Raw genomic sequence first — 25412 nt, 5'->3', positions numbered from 1 at the left:
AGGTCTTTAAAGTCTGAAATTAAACTTGTTTAGTTAAACATTCCTTATTTCACTGAATGTTCACTCTCTCTCTCTCTCTCTCTCTCTCTCTCTCTCTCTCTCTCTCTCTCTCCCCCTCTCTCTCATTGATGGTATAGCTTTCTATGTGACAGTCTATCTGTCTGTCTGTCTGTATTGTCTGCATAACCAACTTTTAAAACTAGTTTAAATTTTTTAGACAAGGCTTTATCTAGCCAACATAAAAGTTTGTCTTAAAAACTTTACTTATGTTGTTTTTGTTGCAATGCTATGTTGGATATGATTTAGTGAGTTTGCTTAATAAAATTGGTGTCCTTAATATTATGTTTTTGGAGTACCCATTTTATAAAAGCAATAAGGCACCTGAGCACATAATGCATTGAAAATAAAATGAAATAGTACTGCAAATATGATTCACCAACACCTTTTAGCTGTGACTATGTTCACAATAGACCAAAGCCCTTTTCACCCTTTTGCTTAATTAAATTATAAGAAATATGGTGTTGTATTTATGGTGTTGGTTGTGTATTTTAATACATGGCAAATATTTAATGTGTTTACTTGCCACATTTCTTTATGCCACAAATAACAACATTTGATTGTATTTGAGTTGATATGATTTCGCTCTTTTGAAAATTAAATTGAAAAGTCCCACTGCATTCCTTCTATAGTCTGTCTCATAACATATCAAATTACAGAATCAACTTTTACTTTCATCAAAGTGTCTCTATAAAGTGCGGAATGAAAATAACACCTACGTGGTTGCTCATCAACTCTGAAAAACTCAAAACAGGCCTCTCACGAAAAGCATAAGTGTAACTCTTTTCATGTCTTTTCATGACCCATGTAAAGGCTTTTTGGAAACATCCTTGTAATATGCCAGATTTTCCCTAAAGAGATGTAAGGCAAATGAAAGATCAGTGCTACATTGTCAGCCTACTTTGAGTTAATGCAGAACAAATGTATACTTGGCTTCTTTCATATTCATGCCTGATGGGTGCACATCAGAACCTGCAGTGTAGCGTGTAGGGGGGAGGGTTGTGGGTAAGTCTACGATAGTGTGTGTTCTTCTTGCAGGAAAAATAAAATGGCATTTGGGGATGAGGAGTAATTGCCTGCATCTCTCTGCGCTCGCAGGCTAATGAGGAGCCATGTATGCTTTAATCACAACACTGCTCCTCTGTCTCAATGAAAGAACACTTGTAGTCTCACAGAGATCACACTCCTGTCATACTGGGGCATCACTTTAGACTGAGTACTGACACAGACTGGGAACTTGAAGCTGCTAACTCACTTAGTTTAGCTAAAAGTAGCCTCAAAGAGAAACTTGAAGCCTTTTGGGTGATAAAATCGAACACATAAAAAAGACAATGGAAAGCTCATAATTTGCTCACGACGTGTGTGTAAAGTAACAAGGGATGTTATTCTTGCGTCATTAATAAATATCGCAAGTGAAAGTTAATTTGAGACTTGTAGATAAAGAAAAGTTATTCTGCTTTAGCTAACATTACTTCTCTGGAAATAATAGAAATTATATAAGAAGAAATGTTAACTTTATAAACATTGGTTGTTGAGAGTGAGCTGTCCGTGGTGCTGAACTGAATTGGTTGATTCAGTGATGCTGTGTAGACAGAGAACTCAGAAATCATTAGGCTAAATTATATCCCATTACGAGATCATAAGAGGGAGAGAAAACACAGACAGTGAGATTTAAGTTTTCATGTAATATAAATTGTATGATTTTTTTTTTTGTGCGCTGCCACCTAAAAGAACATTTTGATTTTGACACCAAGAGTAATTACTAAGATTTAAAAGCTTAAATTATTAAAATGTTTGAAGCCAAGAAATACATTTGAGATTTGTTTTACAAACTGTCTGATTTAACCTTGACTGATTTTGTTCAGTCAAAGTACCCTGTAGTATTTTAACCTATAGTTAAAGGAATGTTGCAGGTTCAATGCAAGGTTCAAGTTCTATTGACAGCATCTCTGGCATGCTGTTGATTTCCACTGTCAAAAATAAATCATCAGTTTTTAAATGCAAACAAAAATTTTGTTTACTGTAATGTACGTATAATCGGTCTGTAATGAACACTTGATTAATGGAATAAATGTTAAAACACACACTGTTTCAAAAGTATAGTCTCAAAACGTATATTTAAAAATGACACGTTCATGTGAGAATAGTGTGATAAAATAATTTATTAAAATTTTCGGTGAAAAGTTATATCCAGTAACCCCTGTCATCACCATGTGGAGCCAGTAAACTCTTGCAACACAAAACTCTGAAGGACACTAGAGGACTTTTATAGAGAATAATCCAAACAGAGGTCATACAACAGTAATGCGTAAAATACCAGTTCATCCACTTAGAACACTATTCCCAACACTAAAAGGATTATTCAGACAACTGTAAGCACATTTTGTGCAGAATAATTAATATGAGATATAACAAAAATAACGATCCTCACATTTCTGCTTTTAGACCCTCCAGAATGTCTTGCCCTGCACACTTCCATAGTAAATGCCTTACTGTAACTACAATTTTTCTTTGTTTTTGAAAACTGACGGAAGATGCAAACTTAACGTCTCTGTTAATCGATCATGCTGGAACATTCTTATAATATAAAAATGTATCTGCAAAATCATCCCTTTTCTCCCCTTTATTCCTTGGTTTGGCTGTTCTGTGCTTTCCACGTTGTCCTTTAATGTTTAAAGTTTATGGCAGTTTTAAGATGACTCACAGGGGGAGAGTCGCATTAAATAAATAACAGTGATAAAATTGTTGGAGCATATATTTCAAAGTTAATGTGACTAGCAATGCACTAGCAGCACCTGCACACAGACCTGCAGTGGTAATTTGATTGATTTGTTGTGACAGCAGCCAAATAATTGAGAGTGAGAGGTGGTGTTAGTGTGTGGGTGTGTGTATGTTTGTGTTAATGTGTGTGTGTGTAAGGGGGGTGGGGGGTTACACCACATGTTCTCCAAGGCAATTCAGGAAGAAACAAAGATTCTCATCTCCTGTGCGCTTTGGATATTGTTCAGTTTTCTTTTATTTTCTTCTGACTGTGATGCCGGGTGACTGCATATGACAGTGGGTTAGCTACAAAAATAACACAAATTGTAGTGTACACATAACCACGCAGTGCGGTTGGCCCACACATATCCAGGGACGCAAACAGAAAACACTTCATGCCACAAATGTTAGACATCAACGCACAAGCACAAATACATTTTCCCACAATCAAAAAAAGCATCTGTACATCCACAAAACATTTATTCATGCCATAGTGCTTCATTGGTATTATATACATAATAATACCAACAGTTTCAATTAAAGCCAATTGTGCCAATCTTAAAACCAGTTAAGCGAAATAAACACTTTTTCAATAGGCTTAGACTGCTTATGTTTGGTTGCATTTTAAATGGCATTTTAAATGGTTAGTGAAGGGTTAGGTTCTGTTTTTATGCAGAAACTTACCCTAACTTGTATTACAGATCTGAGTTTTAACAAACTTAAAATGTATTACTGTAAAATAAGTAATTTACATTAGAGTCACTTTTTCAATCTGTAACAGTATAAGCATTTCAGCTTTACACATTCCATTTATTTCAGGTCTATGATTTTGTGGTTTGTTTCTAATTTTTGCCTAAGTGCAAACTTATTGATGAATCAGGAGCATTCGCATACAGGTTCTACACACAGATGGGTGTTTCCTTAAATTCGGGACATTTCATGTGCTAGGGGCTGATTTTGTATTAAAACAAACATATTATACCTTTTTTTCCTTTTGTTATATGAAGGTTATTGCAACTTGGAAACCTATTACCATTCCTTTTAGGTACCTTTTCAAATACCATTTATACAGTATATATGATTTTGTAACACTTTATTTTAGTGTCCTGTTACAGTGTTATTACTCAAGTAAGTACAGCGTACTAAATAATATAATAACATGAAACAACATTTGCTTAATGTGTAATGAATTATGGAACACCATATACTTGCACATTGGAATTATGTATGTGTAATGAACAAGTATTATTGCATATGTGTAACAGGCCAGTCTTGTTAAATACCTATTGTTGTAATAGGAAGATCTTGTTACATATAATAGCATTATAAATTCATTGAAATTACACATTATTACATAGTATTTAGCACACAAAATAAAGTGTATATAGACTGTACAAGTGTACTTCATGTGTAACTATATACTTTAACAAGCTGTGATTACATTTAAATTAACTCTAATTTAGTACACAGCTGAATACATGTAATAGCTTCATAATTACATTGCAATTACACAATATTACATAGAATTAATCATGTAAAATAAAGTGTATATAGACAGTAATTAAGTGTGCTTCATGTGTAAATATATACCTTAACAAGCTGTGTTTAAAGGTGCACTTCGTAATTTTAATGCATGCCGTCTTGGGCATACTTAGGGGCTTGGATGCAGCATTATTCAGAATCAATAGTTTTAAGTTACAGAAGGCATTGTAGGAATTCACTATTCAAAGTCGGTCATGATAAGTTTAATCTACCCCCACAAGCTGACCCTCTCCATGTAGAATAAAACAGGTTTTATATGTTTATAATATGATTGGAGTATTCATCTCATCTCATGTGAGTGCTCATTTATACATATGTTTCAAAATGACAATTCATTTCTTTAGGAGTACAACTATTTTATTGAGAAAAATATTGCTGACTGCACCATTAAGTTTAAATTGGCTCACTAGTACACAGCTGAATACATGAAATGAATTAGATTAGAATGACACAATATTACATAATATATATCTCAATAGATGCTAATACAATATTTAAGTGTACTTACACATCAACCTGCCAGGCATGACATGGACATTAAAGAATGAAATATGCATAAACATATACAAAAATATAAAACCTTTATTATAACATCACATTGACAGCAAAGGTTTCTCATTGACTACAGTGCTGCTGAAAGTTTAATGTTTTTTGCTAAATATGTTCATATTTGTCTGGTCATTTTAATGTAATTATGAAGCTATTACATGTATTCATCTGTGTACAAGTGAGTTAATTTAAACTCAAGAACAGCTTGTTAAGGTATGTAGTTACACATGAAGTACACTTAAGTACAATCTTGATCACATAACTTAGTGTATTTCTTTTTTATGCTGTGTTTCTTCAGATATAATTTCAATAAAAAAAATGTTGACAACCTGACTGATGCCCATACACACTAAAGACCAATGCTGCTTGAATAATTTGTGGAAATCACATGTAGATATGTTAATAATTGTAGTTTCTATACAGTTGTGATTATTTTCACCATGAAAAGCCCACACAAACACCAATGTTTTGTTACAAGATCTGTCTGTTCCACGCATGTAACAAGATCTTCCTATTACACAAATAGGTATGTAACAAGGACTGTTACACACATGTAATAATACATGTCTATTACACCTACATAATTACAATGTGTAAGTACATGCTGTTCCAAAACTGAATTACATATTGTTCCATGTTATTAAATGATTTATTACTCTGTTCTTACATAGGTAATTATACTGTAACAGCGATAACTAAAATAAAGCATTTCCACAGATTTGACGGTTTTAGCTTAGTCCCTGACACAGACTTTCAATAATAAACTATGAATATGCTTTATAAAAATGATAATTATTACATGTTTAAAACTGTTAATTTAAACAAAGAAAAAGGATAAATAATTTCACTATTTATTGGGTTTTCAAAATGTATGACAGTTGGGGATTCTTTCAACCACATCAAACAATTTGGTCCCTAGTAAAGTTCTCCTGTGCTGCATGTAAATACACACCTGGACAGTTTTAGTTGACAAATTATAAAACTAGTGAAAGTGAGAGCAATGTTTTAACAAGACTTGACTTGCTAGAAATCCACAGTACTAAAAGTGCGCAAAGTGAAGAATAGCTAAATATGTAATAACCATGCAAATGTTTTCTTATTCAGTAACGTTTGCATGGTTATCGAATAAGACCCATTGTATCTGGATAGAAATTAGACCGATAAAGAGCTAGGATGGATGTTCTGAAGTTAAGTTTGCATTTATTATTATTATTGTAGCACATTTAAAATGAGCATTATTGCACACTTCCAGGATTATTATTGATCATTTATAATTGATCTTGCTTTGATAAATAGCCGTGGCAACACCAATTCTGTGTGTGAAACTTTAAGGGCACGGAGTGTCCTTCGAGTGTCAGGTAAAATCGAGCTGTTAATGTTTGACATACTGGTTGCGTTTGTCATCTTGAAATGGCTTCACCAGCTGCCTGTCCTGCCACATGCTGTTCTGTCCTCCATGACTGGTGGCATTGTCACTCTGTTTAAACTGTGAAAAGAGGAAACAGAGAGAGAGCAAAGTGGGGGGAGGCGTGGGGTGAAGAAAGATTGGAAAAGACGAGTATAATGGTGATCGGATATGGCTTTGTCTGTTTCGATTGAGAAAGCCACATTGCTTCAGCTGTCCTGTAGTAAAACTGAAGGAGACACACTCTCTATATACTGAGATCTGGGACGTAGAATGGAACACATATACAGTATGGCTATTTCGGAACAGCATTCTACCATACTAGTATTTCTATTCCTGCAGAATGTAGTAGGTATATAGTTCCCAACTGTCCCGTACTAGACATACTGTCTTATAAGCATACTATTGTCATGCTTTTAAATGGCAACATGGTCAAAGACAGGATTTCTTTGGATCTGTTTCATGACTGATATTTAATTGGACATTTTTACAACATTTTGACATATGTGAAGACATTTTAAAATAACGGTTTTAGATGATAAATTGACACCACTCACTAAATTAAACTTGCAGTGTGATGAGATCATGTACAAATGTACACCATTACTGTTTAAAAGGTTTATTATGTAATAACACGGACTGCTACTCTTACTATTAAAAACAAATGTAGGCAGTATATGGTGTATACTGCACAGTATTCAGTTAGTATTCCATTCTGAACATTGCCTACAGTATGCCTCTGTGCCTCTGCCGGGATTTAGCCTCCCTCCACTCATCCATGTTTAAAATATATTTTATGGTAATTGCATCATTCTACAAATAATTGGGAAGTGCCATTAATGTTTTTTAAAAGAGTGAACTGGCAGTTTTCTCTCACGATGGAGAAGTGGTGCAGAGAGGCCTGAAATAACTTAAGCCTCTCAAACTGGCAGTAAATTAAACCTATCATTTAGAGCATATTCTTGCGCCCCCTCTTACCCCTACCCAGCTAGACTAGAGCTCTCTCGAGGTAGGACATCTGAAGCAAAGCCATGTGTAAGTCCAGCACGACACCCATGCTCACTCAGATATGTAATGAAAGGGTAGGTGGGTGTTGGAGTAAGGGATCTACATACATTCTGCACACTACTCAGGACACACTAGACATGGGATAAAATAGCAGAGGCTATAGTAGTAATAATGGAAGGAAGGAAGGAAATATTGTTGAAATGGAAACTATAAGAAACAATTGTAGAGTAGCCTACTTAGCTGTGCTGGTGAGATTATTGCAAGTGTCACAAACATTTCATACAACACTGGGTAAAATAAAAAATAAAAAAAGATTCTCTGAAGAAAATTCGAGGCATACTTGCCTAACGTCACCACCACAATGCAAGGGTATTGTAGGTGGTAGCCAGGGCGTTGCTATGCGGTTGCTAATGTGTTCTGAATGGTTTGTAGCACATTGCTATGTGGTTGCTAGGATGATCTGCGTGGTTGCTTTGGTGTTCTAGGTGTGTTCTAGGTGTGTGCTTATTGGCCAAGTCTAGGGTGACCAGATTCCTGCTTGTGGAAAATGGGACAGCCCTCTCCCAGCGAAAATGAAATTAACACATTCTTACCTAGGCGCAGATCAATGTAGAGGGTGCATTTGCATTTGTAACTGTGCCTTGTACTTTTCGCTGGCGCTTTTTGTGTTCACTTGTCTTTCAAGAGTTTATCATAAAATGCAGAGCAGTCCAGTCCAAACTTAAGATGTACGAAAAGCATTGCCTTCATGACTGTTACACTGAACTGAGATTTTTCCGGTTTCCATGCTGCGTTCATTAATGAGAACACACGCTCCACAGATGTAGATGTACCTGCAGGCAGAAAACAAACACCACGACCTTGGCCAAGACTCAGAAGTTGATGATCTTGCTCTCCAGCTCACAAAAAATATCTGTCCATCTCTCAGACACGGCCGTCTTGTTCATGTTCCACTCAGTGATGCGACGAGTGACAATGTTTTTCATGCAAGCTTACTCATCAAAGAGCATGTTTAATCTTCAATGTTCTTCAATGTTCAATGTTCATGTTCTTCAATCAAACTGAGAGCAGGGATTCTGGAGAAGTGTTCGAGGTTGCTCTGAATGTCTTTCCATTCTGGGATGTCTCTCAGTAGGGCCCGCTCAAGTTTTCCTGTGTTCTCCAATGAGCGGCTCCAGTTTTGGAGGTAATCCACCGATGCTAAATAAAAGTTTCTCACTGCACAAAATAAATCATCCACTCGCATGTCACCAGCTTCAACCAGGGCATCCAACTGCTTTTTAATGTCAGAGGGTGTGAATGATTCCTCCAGCCTGGCCTGCAAGACATTTCTATGTGCAAAGCCACTTCTGTGGCTGAAATGTGGGAATATGTTTGTATGAATGGGAATTGTAAGAAATTTAAGGATTTCAGTTCCTACAAAGGGAATATTTTGGGTTCAATACAAGTTAAGCTTAATTGACAGCATTTGTGGCATAATGTTGATTACTACCTACCTTACTACGTTTTAAAAAGAACAAAAATTGAGGTTACGGTGAGGCACTTACAATGGAAGTGAATGGGATGTCTTGCGGCTATACTTTTTAAAACAGTGAGTACTTGAACATTTATGGATTTACCCCACACACTTCCATTGTAAGTGCCTCAATATAACCCAGATTTTTGCTATATTTAAAGAAAAGGAGGGACTATTCATTTGTGTGGTTAACAACATTATGCCATGCTATCAAATGAGCTTAACTTGTATTGAACCCGGAATATTCCTTCAACAAATCCAATCCCTTAACTATTCCATTACTGATACTTATTTTTGAGGAACAAATATTTGGAAATAAGAAATGCATTTTTTTTATTGAATTTGCTGTTGTCGAGTTCTGGACATGGAAATTGATTAGTGATTTACATGGTCAGTGAGGGGGGCATGAACTGACAAAACATTGCAAATGAACTATAAGAGTCTGAGCAAGCGGAGGAAAGAGAGGGCGAGAATAAGAGATGGTAATCTGGGGGGGACGGTTATTCCTGTCTGGATGAACTGGGTAGCATTTTTTGCATTTATCTGTGTTCTGCATGACTCGTAATGCTAATGGTAATTTCATGGGAGTGAAACGAAATGAAAATGGGGTTATCACACTTCACTGACAATGTGCGATTGTGCTCTGTCACAGGACCATATTTCATTCTTTTGTGAGTGTGTTTGTGTGTTTGTGTGTGCGATGTGTATGTGTGTTTAAAATGAGTTATTGCTCAAACTCCCCAGCAATTTACTGTAAGAACTAGAGGTTTTATTTGAAACTATTAGACTGGCTGAGGGAGAGAGAGAGAGAGAGAGAGAGAGAGAGAGAGAGAGAGAGAGAGAGAGAGAGAGAGAGAGAGAGAGAGAGAGAGAGAGAAAACCAAGATTTGCTCTCAACATATATATATATATATATATATATAAGTTATATTGGAAATGTGAAGTGACATTTCTGGCAAGCAGTCAAATAGTCAATTTCAACATCAGAAAAATAATTCATTTTCACATGATAATCTGAGAGTAGCTTTCTAAATTTTCCTCCACACAAAGTGAAAAATATTATTACCATCATTCATTAGTAACATCACACACAATGTTAAAACAAATTCACACTATAACACAAAATCCAGTTGAAGTTTGATCAAGGCCATGTGAGCAATATTTTAACAAAGACGAAACAAAGCTTTCAATTTTAAAGAAGTTGCCAAAAGTGCCTCTTATTGAAGAATCCCCCATATATGCATTCTTGGGAGTAAATGCCATATTATAGTTGAATTACAGATTGAAATAAAATCAAGGAATGTTCATGCCTTTGACTGGCATGCATCCCTTTAATTGAGTAAAAAAAAATCACAGTTTAAAACGAGATTTTCCCCTTTCTGAAAAGTCTAAAAAAAGGGGTTTAGAGGGATTTTACTCTGGCCACTTACAACGTAATAGAAGAAGCATTTTGTCGATGAAGTACAGTTAAATCTCCAAATGAAAACAAGTGTATTGAATGTCCAGAAGAATCAATAGCAACCAAGCAGCTTATCATTGCCGACTTACAACGGAATCAATATAAAACCTACACAAATCTGGCTTCGTTATTACGACTGTGCCATTCGGTCAATATCTAAAGAATCAACCTATCAATACACATCACACATCTTTTAATACAGGTGCGTACTGTAGCTTGCTTTTCCTCTTTCGTTTGAATCAAATACGGGTGTATAAACTCAGCAAATGTATTATAATAAGGATCACTATCCAAGCTGACAGTTACTGACACATGATAAGTGTTTCATTTGTCATTTCATATCAGATGAAAAGCCTAAATATGAGAGGGTCTACAATTTGACCCTTCGGTCAGGTGAAGGTCTGGATCTCAGATAACACTGGTAGCCCTCCTCCCTTGGAAACACAAGATCCTGTGGTGATTTCTGACGTGGCAGATGGTGCTGAAACCAAGCCTTTATGGGAGCGTCAGGCAGCGGCTAAAAGCTATCTGCGGTTTCTAATTGCTGGCTCAGGCCCTAATTACCTTAATTAATAGATGTGCTTTCTGGGGAAGGGGTTCGGATTCAAGCGTATTCTGTAAGTGTTAAGGGCCCCTAAAAGGCCCCAGAGGAAGGGAGGGGGAGTGTAATGGTCCCTAGGGGCTCCTTGGTTAAAACACAGCAGGCACATCAGGGTTGGATCATGTAGCTGGAAAGTAGACCACAGACACGAGTGAAGAGGGGATATCGTTTTATTAAACTCTTACATCTTTCACAAACAGGGCCAAGTGTTGGGCACTGCTGGAAGAGGAGAGCTGGGTTGGGGGGGGTTGAGAGCGGAACAGACACACTGAATGTGTCATTTTGCCCTCAATAACATGGAAGTTCCTCTCAATCTATAATTAATCTATAAAGAATAATTTTTTCTACTTTCATTGGTTAAGGTTAGGGTTGAGGGGGGAGGTTTAGGGTTAGTACCTAGTAATTACTGTAGTCAATGTAATTATATAGTGCGTAAATGTAGAACAGCACATTAAGTAAAAAGTGCTAACACAATTTTAATGGCACAGCACCAAAAAATGTACATAATATTTTTTTTTTTTAAATGTATCATGGTCATAACATGATATTCTTTGAAGTAAGCATCATAATTCATATGGTAATCATTATATATTGGTATATATCTAAGTACCATGGTATTACCATTTGCTTCACATTACTTTATCACGATACCACCACAGTGTTTTTGTTAGGGGAAGACATAAAATGGTAAAGAATACTACAGTGTTACTGTAATGGTAGTTTGACAAAAATTTGTATTATTATATTTGTTTCGTGGTATATTTTTTTTATGGTTCCCTCACAAAAAGTATAGTATTACCATAAACATATATATATATATATATACATATATATATATATATATATATATATATATATATATATATATGTGTGTGTGTGTGTGTGTGAGAGTGTGTTTGTGTGTGTGTGTGTGTGTGTGTAATGTATTCTGTTAGATTACTCAAGCTCAGTAACGTATTCTAAATACTTTGGATTACTTCTTCAGCACTGGTAGATTTTTTTCACTTGTTTTGACTATAAAAACTCTGTCAGTACAGTAAGACAAAATACACGTGTTAAAAATACATTCTCTGAAAAAACAAAATATCTTATGCAGTGTTGTTTCTAAAACAAGATTAATCAAACTGATCTTGTTTTAAGGATTTTTAGATATTTTTACAGGAAAACAATAAAACATTTATTATCAAGAATAAAATTTTTGCCCTAATATCAAAGATCTTACTAGAAAAAATAAATTATGATCCAACATGAATTTTCTTGATAAAAAAAATATGATCGTGTCTGGTCACATATGGCTAGAAATAGCATTTTAGCTTAGCGTAAAGCTGACAATTTACACAAGGTTTATTTCTATATCTTCTGCTCCAAACTTACTTCTCTGTCTGCTCGTATGAATGTAACACATCATAAGAAAGTGTTTCACCGATGTTCAAATGCACTTTGGATCGCATCATTTCTATGTATAAATGTTTTCCATCTGTAAAGATTAAATATTAAATGAAACAAATGAGAATAAAATGCAAAGTAATCTCTTCAGTAATAAAAATACTTTTTGAATGTAACTGTAACTACCAATTATTTAAATTGTAACTCGTGGAATACAGTTACTTACTTTTTGTATTGTAAATACGTAATCCCATTACATGTATTCCGTTACTCTCCAACCCTGTATGTACACCGATCAGCCACAACATTAAAATCACCTGCCTAATATTGTGTTGGTCCCCCTCATGCTGCCAAAACAGTGCCAACCCGCATCTCATAACAGCATTCTGAGATGATATTCTTCTCACCACAGTTGTACAGAGCGGTTAACTGTGTTACTGTAGACTTTGTCCGTTCAAACCAGTCTGTCCATTCTCCGTTGATCATCAACAAGACATTTCCAGAACTGCAGCTCACTGGATGTTTTTTGTTTTTGGCACCATTCAGAGTAAATTCTAGAAACTGTTGCCTTTGAATATCCCAGGAGATCAGCATTAACAGAAATACTGCCTACACCAACAATCATGTCACGGTCCAAATCACTGAGATAATTTTTTTTCCCCATGCTGATGGTTGATGTGAACATTAACTGAAGCTCCTGACCTGTATCTGCATGATTTTATACACTGCACTGCTATAACATGATTGGCTAATTAGATAATTGCATGGATGATCGTTGGTGCCAGATGAGTATTTCTGTAACTGCTGATCTCCTGGGATTTTCACACATTATTAACATTCACACATTATTAACATACACGAGTAATATTTTGACATTTACATTTTGACATAATATTGACCAAGATTAATAAATGCTGTAAAATAATATATTGTTCATTGTTAGTTCAGTGTTAGTTCATAATGCATTAACTTATGTTACATTAACAGATACCACTTTTAATGTTAAAAATGATATGCATTAACTAATGTTAATGAATAGAACCTTACTGTAAAGTTTTACCAAATATTTATATAGTTATAATGTACTATTTTTATCATATTCTCAGAGAAATTGATGACCTTTCCTGACAAAGTCCCCTAGTGTTGTATCCACGTAATGTGTGAAAGGCCAATGTGAATTACAGCATTTCATCATGATAAATCTCCTTTCTATGAATCCTATGTGTAATATTAGCAATGGTAAGTTCTATTTACTTTCCCTGGCCTGGACAGTGTATGGAAAGAAGAAGAAACAAACTACGTCTATCAGCTAATAGGAAATGTGTTATGCTTCCACATATCTCTGGCCATATTTCTTTCCTCTCCCTCTCTCTTTTTACCCTCTACCTCCATCTTTTTTTTTCAATGTTATGCAAGCTCTTCTTCCCCCCTCCTTCTACCCATCACGGCCCTTGTCTGTGTCCTGTGTTGAGCGAGATGTGCGCGTGTACGTTTGTGCCGCATATATTTGCTCTGATGATGTATTGTCCTGCTGAGGAGTTTCATTTACTGCGGCTGGCCTCTGCTGAACCTGTTGCTAGTCAGTGAGTACGATAAGCGCATAAGTAGCATGCCACTTCATTCATCATATATCGCTCACACCACTCAAATACCACATAGTCCATGCAAGAGAGAAACTACTAAACTGGCAGAAAGGATCGCACTGCTTTTTTCAAAAAGCTGAGGTAGTATTAATCACTGTGTGGAACAAATGTACGAGAGATGTTGTTTTTTCCCCCAACGCATTTTTACAAGGAAATCTACCGTTTTTAACATTGTTGCAAAAGTGTTTGCTAGCTTTCACTTTGTAAAATGGTTCAATGCGTGTCAGGGACTTGAAGCTGTATTGTACGACTCACACAAATTTATACTTATTTGATATAGCTAGATCATTTCTTATTCATATCAGCAGGTGACTGTTCTCCTTTCATTTTCTTGCTGTATTGGGGTTTATTAAAATGCATTAAAAATCACAAGCGGTGTCATGTCACTTACACTTACTTTTCAACAAACAGGCAATGCACAAACTGCTCGTATGACGCTCCTCATCCCTCTATTCGGTACCATGCAACAGTGCTTACATGCTCCACGAGACAAGCAAAAGGTATAATTAAAGAGGTGCAAGGTAGTGCAAGAAGGATTGAGGGCAAATATATTGTTTTTGGTTGTTTCATTCCATTGATATCTCTTTTCTTTTTACCTTGCATTTTGCCTTGTTTTATTAGTTATTTATTTAATTTTTTTTGAAAGGCCAAAGCAAAGCACAATGCAGGCAGTGAACAAAAAATACCCTATGATGTATAAACATTGTCTTTAAATCACTTCATTTCAACAGCACTGCCTGCACAACCCTGTGCTTATCAGCTGCAGGTATATATATAGTAGTAGCATAATTATTTGTAATGCAGGCAGAATGGAAACTTAATCTGAAAAACCTTTACTTTTCTCTTATTTTCTATACTGTTCACCAAACGTTCTGTCATAATTTTTTTTTCCAGACAGCATGCTTGGCAGAATGTTAAGAACTGACAGCCTCAGTCACCATTCATTTTAATTGCATCTTTTTTTCTATGTATTGAAAGTGAAAAGTGACTGAAACTGTCAGTCTCTAACATTCTGCCTAACATATTCTTTTCTGTTCCACTGAAGAAAGAAAGAAAAAATTAGACAGATTTTAAACAAAGTAAGGGTATATTGGTATAATATAATATTATATAATATAAGAGTCAATTATGAGAGATTTTTCATTTTTGGTTAAACTTTCTCTTTAACCCTGTATGGTTGGGATTGCTATCGAAATATGCATTAAATATTAAATATGAAATATGCATTGCTGTAAGATGAGGTGGATGAGGCTTTCAGGCCAATTCAGTGCTTTCTTCACTTTTAAAGTGGCCCCTCAATCTCCCCCCGTGTTTTACTGTCAGTCAAAGAGCACTCTTTCTCCCTGGCGCATCAGGGCCCAACAGTATTGATTTTTCCACCAACTGAAACCACCTCGTGAGCATAAATTTTGCATTAGACACTAAGGGGAAAGAAGGCTGGGGATGGATGAGGGGGTTGCGGAAAGGACCTCAGGAAGCAGGCTTATGGGACAGTGAAGGCAGACAGGTATTGGCAAAAAGAGAAAGAGAGAGTTAGTGGGTGATGTGAGTGTGTTAAGAGTATGCAGTGGTGAGATGTTGTGAGGAACTCATATGCTGACAAAACAGTGAGCTTTGTAAAGATAACTTATGAAAACACTCTTTTGTCAAGGCTGACCATGGTTGTATTTCTTTTCTATTCTACACTGTAAAAAAAAGAAGAAACTTTTTTTTTTACCAAAAAAAAAAAACCACAAACAAAACTGGCTGCTGTGGTTGCCAGAATAATTATGTAAAAATTACAGTAAACATTGTAACATTTGCACAGAACAACCTGTACATTTTACAGTTTAAAACTGTTGTTTTTTTTTTTACAGTATATTTTACAGTGCATTACAGTCATTTATATTATTAAATGATAAACTTAATATATTAACATTCTGAAATTGTAAAAATCTACTTTTGACTTTATAATGTATTGTTATTCACTGTAGTAATTACAGGAAGGCACATGATGACATGATGTTCATCAATAGTGCCCCCCCACACCCCCGCAAGTGTCTCAAACTATAAACTGCCCTGTAATGTTTGAAGAAACAAAATATGAAAGGGATGAGATCTAAGTGCATGCTTTTAATTTAAACTTAACAAAAAACATGAGAACAGAAATAAAGCACTACAGCCATGAATTGATAAGAAATGACAATGAACAGAGGAAAACAAAGGGATTAAATACACAGAGACTAATGAGCAAACAAGGAACATCTGGGACTAATGAACACAAGAGCCAATGAACAAAGAACTACAAAACTCATAATAAAATTTAAGACACGAAGTGAACAATAAACAAACATAGCATGGGTGCCAGGGTAATCCTCACAGAGCCCCCATCTAAGAAGCGGCTCCTGAAGCTCCTTAATACATAAAAACCAAAAATTGTTAATGGGGGCGGAGTTGCAGGAGATGGAGGATCACGGGGTGGAGATGAAGGAGCCTCAGGGAATGGAGTCTCAGCGGTCGGTGCCACAGGAGGTTGAGCCACAGAGGCAGAGTCGCAGGAGGTGGAGGCTCAGGGGGGGAGTCGCAGGAGGTAAAGCCACCAGAGGCTCAGGAGATGGAGCTGCAGGAGGCAAGGGCTCAGAGGTAATGGCAGCAGTGGACTCAGAGGGCTCAGAGGTCAGAGGCTGCCTCCTTTCCGTTGTACCCTGTTACATTGGTGCCGAAGCCCGGGAAGGAGGAGGGATGTGACGTAGTATAGTCCACGCCACTACCGTCCACCCCAAAGGAGCAGCCGTCGCCATCTGCCGGGGACGTAGGAGCTCGGCCACCTGAACGCGAAGGAAGGACCGCGTTCTTCGGCACCAGTGTAAAGGTATTCAATGGAAAGGATGGGCAAGGAGGAGGCGAGATCCGGCTTTTCAATATAAATAATATTTTAATGAGAAACTTAAAAGACAACATAAACACACACGACGGACATGTCCGCTAACGATCTCTCTCTCCCGCACGGCCCTCTGCAGTCAGCCTTTAAACCTCACGGAGGCATAATTAGCCTAAATCCGGCCCCGCCCTCCGCCCTGCCACACCTACATTTACACACTCATTCCAGTGTGATAAACTTCTCCGGTAGAGTGTTGGACTTTGGACTCGGCCCATCCAAACTCACAAGATTACATATGAGACATTGGAACACTATTGGTTAGGTTTAGATTAAAGTTTTAGGTTTAGGAGGTATGTTTTACTCATTAAAACCTAAATCTAATGTTCATCTCAAAAACCTTGTCTGATTACAACACTATTTCACTCGCTTTTGGTGCCCCCACTGGACATTTCACTGGGAAACTGCAATGAAATGTGTAATAAGGCATGTCATTTTCACGTAATCTTCATGAGATCGAGCTGGTAAAATAGCTTGCAAATGCCATTTCATGTTTATTATAAAGTGCACTGAATATATTAACTCTTTGGCAACCAATAATACTTTTTGGAATGTCCCAAATCAAACTGAAGTACATCCATGAGGCTCAATACAAAAAAAAAATAATAAAACCCTCATCTTTAACACCTTATTTTCACTGCAAGACAGCCCAGAATTCCTTTAAATCCCCAGCTGAGACATTAGCTGTAATACACTTCGATCAGACATGAATGTCAGACAGGGGGTTTGTGTTGTGATCCTAACACAATGCTAGAAACACTCAGGACCTCTCAGCTACAGTTTGGACTTTCTGTCATTTAATATAGTCTGATCCCTATCCAAATCACAGTTTGGGAATGGTGTAGTAATGTCTGAGCTCCACTGTAAAGCACCGAAGCTGTGAATGATGTGTGTTTTCTTCCCCCTGTGTGTGTTCAAGGCTTATTATATGGTTTTACATTGATCCTCTTCGGTTTCTTCATATTGTCATCTGGCAAGTGAAATAGAGCAATTACTGGTCATTTTCTTAACCAATCTACCTTACAATTTTTTTGTCATACATAAGAATACACTCAAACAAAAACATCTCTTTCTCTCTCCCTTTTACTTGTTTTACCTCTTCTGGACCCTACCACACAAATTCCTTTTCCCACAGAATTAATTAACTCAGCATTACTCACTTTGCCCATGCAAATGGCCTTTAATTCACTGTGCAGCCTGTGTGCAGTGTGCATGAGTCTATGCTTCTTCATTTGGACCTTAATAGTATTTCAAAAGTGGCTTTCAACATGACAACATGTAGTATATTTGACATCAGTCATTTGCACTGACAGGTCATTAAGAGGACAATAGTGCTCTTCAACCAGTCAATGTTTCTGCTTGATAATTAGGTGCACTATGAATCTACGTAATATAATTTGCTGTGCATTCTCAGTTTTAATGTGTCCATGGACAACCTAGAAATATCAGGCAATTTTAAAACTGTGCCAGGATAATTCTTTAGTGAATACAATTCTATAGTGAATTCAGTTTATTTCTGTTTTCTAATTTGAAACAATTTGTGTGTCTGGAGTTTTAAATAGCTCACAGCTTATCAAAAGGCAAGCAGACTGACACAGATCAAACCCAGACGCACATTTTGTTGTGTTCGTAAGCTAGAGGACCCAGAGAAAAGGGTGTTTCATTGGGACAGACAGACAGACAGTGCACCATATTAATGAGACAGGTGGATTGTCTGCTTCGCCCTGTACACTCACTTTCATACTAGAAACAAAAATATTGCTATGACCCTGTGGTGACCTCAGGGGTGACCTCTGACAATCAGACATGCTGCACTTCACACACACCCACACACATGCACACACATGTACACACATGTACACACATCAAACACATGACAGGTGATTTCTACACTGGGAGTTTGACAGAGGCAAGAGCTTTAAGCCCAGAAAGAAAAACACGCACATGCTCACACAGGGTCACAGAGGTGAGGTGAATGTCTTACTGTTTAACAGAGGGGTCTCTGTGATCTGTTCTGGAGATTTCTCTAACCATCTCCTTTTGCTTGAGTTCAGAAATATCTCAAGAAAACAAAAGAAAGGAGAAATGTGCTAAATTGGAGTGGCTTCAGGGGCAGGGAGGCACAAAACTAGCATCCATACATCAGGCGGGTCACAGAAACTGTCAGGATGGGCCCTGGTTTCATTTGTGAGCTTACTGGTTAGATGGAGAAGAATATCAGGTGTTATTAATTGAGAGAATAACTATGGAGTTGTGTGGGTCTACAAGGTTTGTATGTCTCCTATTTACTTTTGTGTACGAAAAAAAAATTCAATTCACATATTAATACGACTTGAGTGTATTATGACCTTTAAAAGAAAAACAAATAAGAGCATGTAGAATACATTACAAATCTCTCTGTTTGGCTAGATGCAGTGTATTTATTAGGTTACTTACAATATGGTTCATGCAATTTGACTCTTGAGCACAGAAAATCCTGAGAATATTAGAACGTTTTCCTTTGGCGATACCCAATAAGAGTCATGATAGCATTGTTTGTTAATGCATATATACAGTAGATTTGACCTAAGAGTTTTATGAATCATTTTAACCAAAAAAGCATGCTGAATATTTGCAGTGAAATCATTTTATGAGATTAGATTCTATGTAGCAAAGAGGGATGCTGTAAGAGAGTACTTTCATTAAAGGTGCACTGCATTTTTTTTAAATATGGGCTTCATATGGTAACACCTAAATTAACTGGATTGGTACAAGGCCAAAACTATTTAATAATTGCGAAAATAACCTGATGATGTTTACACCAACAAAACTCATTTTAAGGGTTAAATAGCTGGTAACAATTACAGGTTACCATTTTTTATAGTGTAACTTTTCCAAGATTTGCCTTTTTGATATATACATTTAGTACAACATGAGGTGCTTGTTTTTTGTTTTTGCTTTTGCATTCTGCTGCATTCATGTAAATAGGGATTAGGATAAAGTCCCAGACCTTTACCATTAAGCCAGCAAAATATAAAGAAATAATTACTATGAGTGCATCTTTAATAACTACCAATTTCAATACCTTATATTAGACATTACTCTACTATTATTACATTCCACACAGAGGCTCATAAGAGGAGTTTACGCCAGAGACCTAATGATTATAGGCCATCCAAACATGCCACGTCTAATCAGAATTGCTGTTCCGATGTCCATACATTCCATGCATTTTTATCATTGTTGTCCTGTGTCCTTGAATTTTCTTCATTCTATAGACACCTGAAATAAATATTTACTGCTTTCAATAAGTCTTTTTGTATTCCAGTGTATAAACAAGTTTTCAGTGCTAGATTGAATATAACATTACCCAACATTACTATTATTACACGTGTTTCTTAAGGAAGCGAGCGTGTTCTGTTTTTCAGTACAATCAAGATGAAAATACACTCAGGTGAGAGTATGAATGAGATCCAGGCTTATAACCTTGAAACCTTGTTATGTGTTATGCTTCCACTTACAGTGGATCAGATTATCTTTGTTCAAGTGTTGCAAGAGGCTATAGATAGGTGATGTCATGACAGCCTATATATGAATTGTTCCAATTAGTTACCATGGACTTGAGGACTATCACTGTCATGCACACGAATAAAAGGTGTTTAACATCGCTTTTATAAAGGGGACATTAAACATGCACTGTTCCAATACAGCTTCATGCGGATCTCTAAAAGGCCGCATCTGTTCTCCATGTCCTTGATTTATTGAATGTGAGAGTAAAAAATATATTTTAAAAAAAGGAAATATAGCAAATCTACTCTATACATGTGTATACGGGAGAACGAGGCTAGTTGTCACACTTTTTTACTTGCTTTTTAACATTTCCACAATTATTGCGCAGGAAAAAAACTTTAAAAATGCGCTTCTGGATTTAATGTATTCAAGTAAAACTATTATCTAAGATCACTGAATCAATCTGACTATGTTACAGAGAAACATATAAGAAAGAAAAAATAGAAATAAGAAAAAATAGAAATCGCTCCTTAAAGAAACAATAGCAGGTTACCACTTTTTACAGTGCATGGGAAAAGTTGGTACAATGGAGCCAGCCATTAAATAGTCAAAAATAGGCAAATATATATATATATATATATATATATATATATATATATATATATATATATATATATATATATATACATTAAAAAAGAAAATCTTATCCAGAGAACACAATGCAACCTTTCAGTTATAATCATTATATAGTTGATCCCTCCCTTAATGCATGCTAATGTGGTTTTATTGTGTTCAATTATTTACCCAACAGCAAAGAATGTGACATTCACACATACAGTACTCACAACTAACTTTTTTATTTTATGTCTGTTTCACAAAAATATGATAAATAGAATTTTAGTTCCATTTATCATATGGAACACCCCCCTCAGTTCTGGTTTAACAATAAACATGCAGCTGGGGTGGTTCAAAAAAAAAAAAAAAAATAAATAAATAAAAATGTATATATATATATATATATATATATATATATATATATATATATATATATATACTGTATATAAATTTTTTTTTTAAAGATCTACAATAAAAATGCTTCAAGGCCTGCATTGAGTCTGCTCTCCTCTGCACAAGTCAGATTACAGCGAGCATGATAAACTCTCACAACCTGTTTAAAGGAGAATGAAAGGTTAGCGACGTTTTGTAATGGGATGAGTTTATAAAGCAGCCCCTCTCAACCACTGTTTTACCTGCTGCGCTGCCCATATAATAGGACCACATGGGGTTTCTCAACAATTCTCTCTCTCTCTCTCTCTCTCTCTCTTCCTCTCTCTCTGTCAATCCTTATTTCTCTCTTTTTTTTTTCTTTTTCTGTTCTTTTGTTCTCTCTTCTCTGGTCTCACGACTGCTGCAGGAGGACAACCAGCTCCCATCGCTTTTGATCTTGCCCCTGCTTTTGATAATATTTTTGACAGAATTCCTTTTTTTTCATTTTCTTTAACCCTTTTTTCCCTGTCCTCCTCTTTTCTTTTCACTTATTTTCTGCTTGTAGCGGCTCGCTCGGTTTCCTCTTTTGTTGTGCGTGGTCGAGCGCCACATGCGCGCGCCCTGTCAAGACCTACGAGACAACTTGCCCCAACATTTCAAGTGCAAATTGGACTCTTGGAATCTTCCCAGTTGCAGATGATATATATAATTCATGCTGGGGTGTGAGAGAAGTGTCAACGTGTCAGCCGATTGAAGAAATGTAAAAGTGGGCTGTTTACTGGTCGAGAGACACTTGCTTATTTCCCTTCTCCTTTTCTGTGATTCTCTTGCCTCTCCGAGTAAGGGAGAGAGGGCTTGTGGTGGATCAAAAATGTTCCTGTCTGTCCAGCTGTGATGCACGAGTAGCCATACTAATCAAAGGAACGTCAACACCAATGTATTTTCTTAGTTCTTGCCAGGAAAAAATCCCCTGGTTTTAATTATTCATCTGCATCAATTAATTATGGACACTTGCTTGTCTAGCATGCTGTGAACAAACACATGCTTGCCAATGCATTACAAATCTCGCTCTGTAGCTAAGCATTGATCCATTGTTTTGCATTGTTTGCGATGGCTTATAACTCAGTTTTGATTAAATACTCCTGCAAATCAAAATTAATTTTTCCTGATGTAAGCAACTTGCAACAGTACATACTGTTTATTTATTCATTTGAATAATTATTATTATTAGTAGTGGCTCTAAGGCAACTATAGATAATCACTTTTTGATTATAATTATTGCCCATGCTTAGAGCTTAGCTCACTTACAAAAAACGAGAGTTCTGGCAAACAACTGTGGCAGACTTGCCCCAAATTTGCCATTCATTATTTTCACATGCAAATTAGCTTTTTGGCAAACACTTCATTCTTGCTACAGGTCTGTTATAGAAGTGTTTGCCATTATCGGCAAATAGTCTATTGTTGCCAAAGTTTTGCTGCAGGTTCACCACTACCAGTAAAGAGTTGCAATCTTCTGGCAATAATTTGCATCAAATCACGTGCTCACATCCATGTGAAAATAATGGGTAGCACCTTATTTTACAGTACTGTTCTACATTTGCATACTATATAATTACAACAACTACTGTAATTACTAGATATTAACCCTAAACCTCTCTCCAACCCTAATCTTAACCCATATTAAGTACATGTAGTTACCTAAAATTACTCAAGTACACTGTAAGTAAACAGAAAGTACACATACTATAAAATAAAGTGCAACTAAATAATGATTGGCAAATTTGCCAGAAGAATTCAGCTATGAAACTCTGTGTGGAGCCTACTTATAGGTTCTTTGAGCTTGTTTCTATTAGCCGCTCATTGGTCCTTTGACATGTAATCAGGTAGCTAGTCACCTTGCATCTCTCTCTTTGTGTAACATTTACATGGATCAGTTTTGCTGATAAGCTGGTTTCTCTGCAGTGTGCTGCAAGAATTTTTTTTTCTTCCTGAAAATGCTATTTGCTCAGGTGGTTTGCAGTGGTATTTCTTCTATCAGCTTGTATGGTAGGGTCTGCTTTTGGCCATGACACATAGAAGCCCGTCTTAAAGTAAGCCATAGCCAAATCGGGCTGATACACATCACTATCGTAGGTCATTATATTAAATAAATCCATACTAGTCGCAAGTCACTAGTTAAATAAGCTCTGGGCTTTTCATGGTTCAGGTACATATTATGGTTGCATCTGAAACCAAAGGTAGCTGTCTTGCTGCCTCACTGCCCTATCAGTCAGTGACTCAACAGACAGCGTTTGTGTATGAAATTACCTCCAGAAACTGGTTTTGGACAGTCTGCTAAGGCAGCATAACATCACATCGTTACTAGGATCCCAGAAACTGGATGAAGCAGACACTTTAACTTTAGTGGACACCAGATGGCTATAAGTAGTCCAACCGAACTACAATGGTCTAATAATCTAGAACAAAATCAAGAGAGTTTCAGTGATAACCAAGTGTATATTTCATAACTACAATACTAATTTCTAGCTAGAAATGGAATAAAAAAGTGGGAAAAATTTACATTATACACAAATTGTTTATCAACCACCTCTTCGGCTGCTAATTAGTCTTTTCTTCTGCTCAACCGGCATAGATATGCACGCACAGTATTGTGGGATGTCATAGGCTGCAAAGGATACATTTATGCTGCCTTAAAAAATAGATCAGATTAAGGCATCTCAGTAGACATGAATATTTGGACGTGCCTTGATCCCTTCCTACCTCTGTATACAGCCTCTGCATTTTCCTGATTTTGGACGTAACTAATGAGTAAGGTCACTAGTAGTTGAATCCATTTAGCCAAATAGGCTGAGGCACACACAGAAATGTAGTTAATTAGCATTACAGCATTTTGACTAATGGCCAAGGCAAACCTAGCTAGCATACATTGCATATGGCTCTTCAGAGCAGTAGCAGTACACAAGTCTTGGCGATAGATTTTCTTGGTTGGGGGATTGTGCTTTGTGTATGTTCTGTGAGTTTTGTGCAGCTTTCCTGCTTTGTTGGGGGATTGTTTGCAAAGTTTTTGCGCAGCAGCATATTCACACATGCTCGATGCAGCATGTCCTGCATTTTGTCTAATTGTGCAGCAGTAGATCTATTCCTTCAAGACCAATATCATATCAAATGTCATACTAACATTACCATGCTAAATCTTTCCGTTGTCATGACTGAACTCTAGATTTAAACAAACCTCTCTCCCAAAATATTAAACTTGACTGTGTAACTGACAAATAATGATACCTCAAATTGTACTGCTTGTTGCTGTTACTTTTCTGAACAATAAATTGCTTTAAATTTACATTGAAGGAGAGAGCCAAGCCATATTGAGGACCATAATATCATAGACACTTGGGAATGCCCTTGCAACGACCCAGAACACCCTAACAACAAAATAAAAAATGGCAATCACCCACAACACCTGGCTGTGACTTTTGCATGCCAAGCACATCATAAAATCATGGTTATTTGTGAACGTATTTATTAGTAAGAGACCTCCTAACAACCACCCAGAACACCCTATTTTTTTTTTAATCTATTTTAATTTTTTTATTTATTTAATAGTAATCCCCCTCTAAATGGTTTGAGATATGTATGTGATATATCATTGCAGTGCAGTAAACTATAAGGAGAACATCTTGTGGCATTTTACTGTTGTAACTCCAAAATAATGGTTATCATAAAATTGTGTGACATTTTGGGTGTAAGTGCAGTACAGTGAAAAACATGTTTGATGAGCTCACAGTGAAGAGACTTCATTATCAGAACTCAGAGCAGAGATCACATGTTTGTCTGTCACACATCACTCCTGTTTCTACTGAGAAGAACCATATGTCAGAGTGATCCATTCTGATATATTAGCCATTTATTTTCCAATGTTTTCTTTTTAGAAAATATATAGATAATTTGACTTGACTTCTTTGGTATGTGAATCGACCTTCAGTGTGCGCTGAAATGAGGTTGATTCTGATGCGAGCATGTGAAAGGAAGAGGCTTGTTTAATAGTATAACTTGGGTCATCTTGTTCTGTCATGGTGAGTGAAAGCACGTTTTC

General features: G+C 36.4%; 1 protein-coding gene across 1 annotated transcript in view; it reads left to right on the top strand.

The window, feature by feature from the left end:
• The window catches only part of LOC127635292 (POU domain, class 6, transcription factor 2-like), a 137171-nt gene that overhangs the window by 49890 nt on the left and 61869 nt on the right, over positions 1-25412 (top strand). The window lies entirely within an intron of this gene.

The sequence above is a fragment of the Xyrauchen texanus genome, chromosome 42, assembly GCF_025860055.1.
Source record: "Xyrauchen texanus isolate HMW12.3.18 chromosome 42, RBS_HiC_50CHRs, whole genome shotgun sequence".
NCBI lineage: Eukaryota > Metazoa > Chordata > Actinopteri > Cypriniformes > Catostomidae > Xyrauchen > Xyrauchen texanus.
The sequence above is the reverse complement of the archived record's forward strand: the minus strand, read 5'-3'. Positions and strand labels throughout refer to the sequence as shown.